Source organism: Cynocephalus volans, chromosome 15, assembly GCF_027409185.1.
Source record: "Cynocephalus volans isolate mCynVol1 chromosome 15, mCynVol1.pri, whole genome shotgun sequence".
Classification (NCBI taxonomy): Eukaryota; Metazoa; Chordata; class Mammalia; order Dermoptera; family Cynocephalidae; genus Cynocephalus; species Cynocephalus volans.
In genome coordinates, this window is record NC_084474.1 from 41,024,575 (window position 1) to 41,033,393 (window position 8,819).

General features: G+C 34.5%; 1 non-coding gene across 1 annotated transcript; it reads left to right on the forward strand.

Annotated features, from left to right (window-relative positions):
- The first annotated feature begins 7,817 nt into the window (after positions 1–7,817).
- On the forward strand, positions 7,818–7,924 carry LOC134364287 (U6 spliceosomal RNA). The gene has a single exon (XR_010021829.1). It is a non-coding gene; the product is annotated as a U6 spliceosomal RNA (small nuclear RNA).
- The last annotated feature ends 895 nt before the right edge of the window (positions 7,925–8,819 follow it).

An 8,819-nucleotide genomic window follows, 5' to 3' on the forward strand; every position in this document is an offset into this window, starting at 1 on the left:
ACACAGATTTTTATGTAATTATGCTTATGTTAGAGGAGATAAAATAATATGCTCAAAGAGATTTTTTAAATGATTGCAAATATAGTAGATAACTGGAAAATATAAACAACTGGTATAGCATATTTGAAAAAGTACCATATGAAAAATCTAAAACACACAAACAAAAATATGTGAAATTAAAAACTCAGCAGATGTGTTTAATATCCACTTAACCATCTAGTCCAACACAGTAAAACTAAAAACTAAACAGAAAAAAAGATAAAAATTAAAATCAATGAAAGAATGGTATTACCTTCAAAAGAACAAAAGTACAACTGACTTCTAATTTCTCAACATAAACAGTGAAAGTCAAAAAACAATGAAATAAAATTTTTAATGTGCTGAAAGATTACTGTTATTCTAGAAATCTATAATAAATAAACTTCTAGAGGTCTAATATACAGCATAAGAACTATAGTTAATAATACTGTACACAGGAAATTTGTTAAGAGAGTAGATACTCCGTGCTCTTATCCCACTTGCACAAAGTTAACTATGTGAGATGACGGCTATGTTAATTGGCTTGACTATAGTACTTATTTTACTATGTACATGTATATCAAAACATCATGTTACACATGACGACAACAGTTAATAACAAGGTATTGTATACTGAAGAAGCCAATTTGAAAAGTCTACATACTATTTGATTCCTATTATGACATTCGGGAAAAGGCAAAACTATGACAACAGTGTAAAAGATCAATGGTTTCCAGGGGTTAGAGGCGAGGGAGGAATGAATAGGCAGAGCACAGGATTTTTAGGGCAGTGAAACTACTCTGTGTGATACTACAATGGTGGATACATGTCATTATACATATGTACAAACCCACAGAATGCACAACACCAAGACTGAACTCTAAAATAAACTACGGACTTTGGGTAATAGTGATGTGTCGATGTAGGCCTATTAATTGTAACAAATGTTCCACTTTGGTGTGGTATGTTGATATTGAGAGAGATTTTACATGTGTGGGAGTAGGGAGTATAATGGAAAATCTCTGTCCTCTCAATTTTGCTGTGAACCTAAATCTACCCTAAAAGATAAAGTCTGTTTTTTTAAAAAAAACAATCATGCCATACACCTTAAATACATAAAATTTTTAAAATTTTAAAAATAAGGTCATATATAAAAGATAATAGAAAACAAGTAAATTTTCAAGAATTAAGGTAAAATAAAGACATTTTCAAATAAGTAGAAAATTAGATGAATTGTTACTAACAGATCCACATTAAATGAAATATAAAGAGTATTCTTTAGATAAAAAGATAACCATCTAAGAAAGAAAGATACAAGAAGAAATAGATGAAACAAAAATAGTAAATACGTGGTCCAATGGTTAATTTTAGGGGTCAATTTGGCTAGATTCAGGAATACGGAGAGGATTAGTAAAGCATCACTTGTGGGTGTGTCTGTGAGGGTGTTTCCAGAAGAAGGCTGGCAGGTGAGGCAGTGGACTGAATGGGGAAGATCCGACGACCTCAGTGTGGGCAGACACCATCCAACCAGCTGCAGGCACAGATGGAACAAAAGAGGCAGTGGAAAGGTGATTTGTTCGCTCTCTGCCCTGAAACTGGGACACTCCTTTTCTCCTGTTCTTGGATCTTTTCATCAGAATTCCAGGACTTACATAAGCTGCATCCAGTTTTTCAGACGTTCAGCCTTGGACTTAGAATTACACCACTGGCTCTCCTGGTTCTGAGATTTTCAGGACTTGGACTGAGCCATGCTACTGCCATCTTAAGGTCTCCTGGATGCATATGGCCTATCAGGGGACTTCCCAGCCTCCATATTTATGTGAGCCAATTTCCATAAAAAATTCACTCTTATCTATCTATCTATCTATCTATCTATCTATCTATCTATCTATCTATCTTTCTATCTATCTATCTATCTATCTATCTATCTATCTACATATCCTATTGGTTCTGTCTCTCTGAAGAACTCTAACACGTGGATATACTCAAATGAATAATGATTACATAAAAAATTTTTAAATGTCTTGAGAGGTTTAAAATATAAAAGGAATTAAAATAACATGGCAAGAACAGGATAGAAGACAGGAGAGAGGTATATGTAGTTGAAATATGCTAAGCTACTTGATTGGGAGATTAAAATATCAATTAGAAAAGAGGTGTAGCAACATTATTTTTATAATAGTCAAAAATTGAAAACAATCCGCATCTACATCAATAGTAAAATAGTCTAAATTGTGATAAATTCCATGCAATGTAACACTACATAACAATGAAAGCAAGTTAACTGTAGCCTCATGCAACAAACTTTCTGTTAAGAGAAGGAATCCAAGTACAAAGAATTACATTCCTAATGAGATTATTCTGAATTACTTGTGTGGGCACCAAAATATAATCACAAGTGTCATTAGAAGAGAAGGATTTGATATAGAAGTAGGAGATGTGATGATGAAAGCAAGAGATTGGGGTCATTAATGCAAGGAAGGAGTTAGAAGCCAAGGAAAGCAGGTAGCCTCCAGAAGATAGAAAAGACTAAAAACTAATTTTCCTCTAGGGCCTCCTAGAATCTCTAGAAGGAACTAGCACCACTAATTCCCTGACTTTAGTCCAATGAAACTGATTTCAGACTTCTGGCCTCCAGTTGTAAGAGAACAAATTTGTGTTGTTTTAAGCAACCCAGTTTGTGTTCATTGATTACAGCAGCCAAAGGAAATATATATCGATCCTATAACTTTTTAATTTTTTCAGTTTGAATGTTTAAAATATTGTCTCCTTATTTTAATTATTTTTGCTACTATCAGGAAGTCTAGACATCTTTTCTTATAATTTTCTTTTGCCATTAGTGTTTTTATTATAAATTGTCTATTCTTGTCACTTGCACATTTTTGCTGTTTGATATTAAACATGTTTCTTGATTTACTCTTCCCATTTCTTTCTCAAAAAAAAAAAAAGTGTTTTGACTCTGAATCCTTTGAGTGGTTGTTGTTCCATTACCAATGATAGACATCCCTGAAGCTAACAGCTTGTCTGAATTTTTGAGAGACACTGGTTATAAATTGTCCATTGCTGACTACTGCTTTTCTCCACAACCCACAGACTAATATTTTACTTCCCTACTATCAACTATGTCTTCATGCCTCAATGAGCCCCATTTCTACAGACTGGTAGACTCACCACCATGACATACAGCCAGCACCAGGGAACCCATCATTGTTTCCTTTTTTTTTTTTTTTTTTTTTTTAAATATATGGGCCCATAATTGCTCTGCAACATTCACTTTAAGATATCTTATACTACACTGCAATTGTCCCTCAGCTTTTGGTCTTAGATCTCTGTCTTTTTTTCCCAAGTCTGACACTGGCTCCCAGATATGTCATGAATGCTGCTACCCCAGACCAAACCCTGATTTACCTGGTGGTTCTCACCATGGACCAGGGGTATCATTTCCACAGCTTTTAAAACAAACATGCCAGAGTGCCATCCCAGACTTACACAGTCATACAGTGTGTGTATCTAGCTCTGCAGGTGATTCTATGTGCACTCCTAGTAACGATATGGCCATACTTCTTCTTCTGGCCACTCTATTCCATTCCTTGCTGTCCCCAGCACCCTTCCATAGCACCAGTGCTTGTGGCTTATGTTCCTGCCAAGTAAACCCCCTTCCCATGCAAGGGAATTGAACATATTGGACAATCATCAACAGACACACACTTTTTACCCCATAACCTGTACATCTTGAGTTTTTTTCTGGAATCCAAAATAGTGTTCTGTGCCCCTCCTTCTACCCTTCCATATACCCAAACCCTCCTATTTCTACTGTTCATGTCCTACCCTACTGTGGAGTTCCTGGCCCCTCCCAACGGCTCCAGACCACTGAAGATAACTTTATCATGTGAGGTTTTATGGTAATATGATTTTACCTACTTTTTTAAGGTTGTTAGTAGAAAGAAACTTGGTAATGAATATGGAACTGTGTACGGTTAAGGTATGATTATTCATCAAGTTAGTTGAAACTGAACTGACATTTAAATGTGGTTTGGAATCACATCTATAGATCTGATTGTAATTCATTTCAGAATCTGGTGTATATTCCTATTTTCATTATTAATGAAATGAGATATTATATCAAAAGAAATTGCATTAAACCCTCAATAAAATCTGAGTGATGTCAGGTGAAAACTTTCTATCGAATTTTACTTAAGTAAAGGATTGATGTTTTACTGACTGCGCAAAATCAATCAAGTTATCAAAGACCTAAAAGTTCCAAGCACAAATTAATACCTCATAAGAGAGGCAGTTTAAAAAAGAATGTGCATATATAATCAATAGAGAATACTCCAAGGCAGTATTTTCATAGTTTCAGAAGTATTCAAGTAAATTTTATTTTCATCCAGCATTTCTGAGGGCCTTCAGGCAAGGTAGATTAAAGAAAATAACCTAAAAGTGAGAAATTTTCTCAAATAGCGTGTAATACTGTTTTCTTAATTCTCATTTCACTTGTGAGTTAATATTTTTTAAAAATTAGAATATTCAATATATGAGATTCACAATACCCTGCTCTGTCTTATCTACAACAAAATCATTCTGAATTTGGGCTTTATATCATTGTATCACAAACTAAAATAAAATACACTTACAGGAAACCCAGTGCATTATACATGCATATACATGTGTGTTTGTGTGTGTGCGTGTGAGAGAGAGAGAGAGAAATTTACACCACATCCCCTTTGAGAAACTATCCCTCATTCATCCCAGTTAGTTGAGATGATGTTGAATCTATTAGATATGGCCAATCAGAGTTCTCCCTGGTAGTTGCCCAGAGCTGTAGGAAAATATTCTCTTTCTCTGTTATCTTAAGTGTTGAGAGTCTTCTGAGTCCAAAGTCCCTGCTGGCAATTTTCAGCCTCATAGAGAACTTTTCTGAAAATGAAGCAACACAGAGATAAAGACAGAGAGAGAGAGATACAGAGAAATTGAAACTTACATGCATTAAGTACTTTTATCAGTTCACACATGAAAGTGCAACAATTTTAGCATCACATCTTAAAGAATTCTTTTTTAAAAAATATAGATTTCAATCAATAAAGTAGTAAGTCTTTCATGTTATTGGTCTCACATTTTTATTGATATCAAAACAGCATTTCAAACTATGGTCCCTTCTAGAAAGTCAATATTGCCTATCTCTGGGTTTTCAATAATTGTTCTTCCTTTTACTTCAAACTTTTAAGTATTTGTGGCTATCACTCTGTTGTACTAGAAGATCATCCAGAAATTTTACTAGAACTCACTTTGGTAAGAATATTCATTATTAAATTTCTCTATGTCATTTATATCAGTAGCTAAGGTTAGCATTTATCTTGATATTAGTCTTTCCATTCCGAAGGGAAGGAAAGAATATTTTTTGTCTGGTAAACAATTTTTATTATAATTTCAAAAAATCAGTTCTCTGGTACTGAGACTGTGCAACCAAAATAGGATGGACATTTCCACAGAGTAAAGAAAAATTTTTGGTTCCTCCATTTCCTAGCAACAGTCTACATTCATGGGAATTATACATTGTTTTATCAGAACTTTAAAGGATCTGTCAGATTTTTTCTTTAATAATCAAGCAGTATTTAATAGAACATTAAGTATAATTTACCATCACAAAGCCACAGATTTTTTGGTTTTCATGGCAAAAGGAGAGGATAGTACAGACTTGCTCTTTTCAAAGGTTAAAACTCAACTCTTTACTAACATGTGGCTCTAAGATTTTAAAACCATTCAATCATTCAGTTTTAAATTCAAATTCTGGGATTTGCAGTTATGTTTTAAATACAATTATAAAAATATTTCATTCCAATACTTAATATATGACCAACTAGAATACTATCTGAGATGAAAATTATCAAGATGTTTACAAAAGCAAAGACTATTCCTGTGGCAGAGGCAGAGGCACCTTAATTTCATTCCAGGTATACATGTGTACAGCTAAAAAACACAATTTTTCTTCTTCCCTTGCAGCTAGATTTCTAAACCTGGTCAATGAGATATTAGCAAAAATGCCATGTGAGTCTCCCTAAAAGGAAGAGATAATCTTCCATTAATTCTTGCTGCTTGCCTGGAATGTGGTTTTGATATCTGGACCCCAGCAGCCTTATTGGATTTTAAGATGAACTTGAAGATAAAAACTATATACTGACGTGTACAGAAGAAATATAGAAACCAGCATGCCTGATGACATAGTGAACACTCTACTATTCCTAAATTGCCAACTTCCAGGCTTGTTTTATTTGTGAAAAAAATAAAGTTCTATTTTGTTTAAGCCACTATTAATTGTGGGTTTTTTAAAAATGTTTGCTGCAACTAAACCCAATACTATGTACCAACTTTCTAATTCCTAACAGGAAATTTCTCTTGCTAATAATGCATGCACCAATATTTCTATATGGTATTAAGCAACGTTACATGCTTCAAGTCCTTATTCCTCATTTCTCTTTCCCTATTCTCTTTTAGCCAATGAATTGAGTCTATAAAAAAAATTCACTAAACAACAAGTATTATGTATATGTGAGACAAATACATGAAATACATTCTGATAAACATAAGCCATGTGCTTTTTTCAGCTTCTACCTTCTTGACAAAGATCCTCACAAACATGTTTGACTGACTATGAGAACTGAGATAATCCTGCTTCCCCATGAAAAGCTGAAATTATTCAGAATGGGGTAGAAGTTATTGGGTCTGTTGTCTAACTTTTAATTTTGTATCAGTTAACAGAGTGGAGGTTACCAAAATGTTTTCTTTATTGTATGTCTTTCTTCTTCCTACGTGTAAGAGTTCCTGTTTCACTTTCTTCAACTTTTTCCAGCTTTATTGTTATATTTCATGGAAAGTCTACTGACCTTATGACCAATGGTCTTGGGGTGGAGATGAAGGGTGGTATTTAGAAACACCATTCAGAACTCTCTTTCTCAGAACATAAACCAACTGACATTCTGAAACACCAATTTTAGCAAATATAACTCATCAGTGAAATGAAATACCTTCTATAGCTCATTAAATATAAGGTTTAGATGAATTTTTTAAAATATGTACAAGTAACATTTTTCCTATATAACTTTTTAAAATCCCCTAACTTTTTTCTTTCAACTAGAAGGAAAAAAAATATTCTATTATCCTCCTTTCCACTCTCCAAGACAGTTTCTTGTAAATAAATTTATATCTGTATTAACCTAGAATCCAATCAAAAACTTTTCTGTAGCTATTTAAGGCTATTTAAGAAATGCCATAGTTTCTAAGCTTGTTCCAGTTGTCTACATTATTAAAGGTAAAGGGGCCAGCCCCATGGCTCACTCTGGAGAGTGCAGCGCTGGTAGTGCCTGCTGAGGCCGCGGGTTCGGATCCTATATAGGGATGGCCGGTGCGCTCACTTGCTAAGCATGGGGCAGACGACACTGAGCCAAGAGTTGCGACCCCCTTACCGGTCAAAAAAAAAAAAAAAAGATAAAAGACAGGTATAGTTGATCCTTGGGTACTGAACTACAGTTCTCTAATTATTGTATGTGAACCCTGAAACACTTTCAGGGGATCTGTGAGGTCAAAATTATTTTCATAAAAATACTACGACATTACTGATCTTTTTCACTGTGTTGACATTTACATTTTGGTGGTGCAAAAGCACGGTGGATGAAAATGTTGGTGTCTTACCCCAAAGCAAAGCGATAGCAAGAAGCTGTACTAGTAGTCCTTGCTGTCTTCACCACCACACTCACAATTACCAAAAAAAAAAAAAAGTCAGTTTTATTTAAAATGTTTTTGGTGTGCTCACTTTAGCAGCACATATACTAAAACTGGAACGATATAGGGAAGATTAGCATGGCCGCTGCACAAGAATGGCACACAAATTGGTGAAGCGTTCCATATAAAAAGAAAAAAAATAAAAAATAAAAGTAAAAAATGCTTTTGCTGAAGCAGTAAAGTAATTTAAGTTATTAAATATTAAGAATTTAGGGAAACTGGATGTGTCACCATGTGACTGACACCTCCCAATAATGACTTTTCTGAAGAGCTCAGTGGTGACTTCAACAAATGTGTTTTTTTTTTAAAATATTGTACAATGAACTATGTCACCATTTGGAAGATCTGCATCACTTGGTTAATGAATATTTTTCAATTAACCAAAAGATAATATTACAAAATCTTGTGTGGGTAAAAATTCACTCAAAATATCATGGAGGTCGTGGTTTTAATGTAAGGAGTAAGGAAAAGCTCGTGAATCTGTTTATTGCAACTAAACTTTAAGAACCTACCATTATTTGAGATTTGGTGCAATATCAAAAAATATTCACAATTATCTAAAAAGACTACTAAAATACAGTGAGTTCTATTTTAATGCTTGTTGTGAAAATCTAAATTTACGCCAACAACAGCCGTTAGTTGAATGCAGAAAATTGCAGCTAACTTAACAGAGCTGCTAGGAAGGATGATGTCAGGGCTCAGAACGCAATACTTCAAAATATGGAGTATTGAGAAAGATGCAAAACCAAGGTCATTCTGACTTTCCCCCACCTTTCTGTGTAAAGCATGGTCATAAAGGAATTCTCTGACCTACCTTGCCTGAAAGTGGTTCATAAGACCCTTATTCCAGGGGTCTTCTGCCCTATACCCAGCAGGAAGAAATACTACACAGAGTGGCCAAGAAGATCTGAACAAACAGGCCTTGCTGAGTTTCTTCCAGTTTGTTACCATTAGGTCATACCCCCTTTTTTGCCCAGGTACGTTTCTACAGGACTGTCCACTCTTTATTTAACCTAACCATAAAA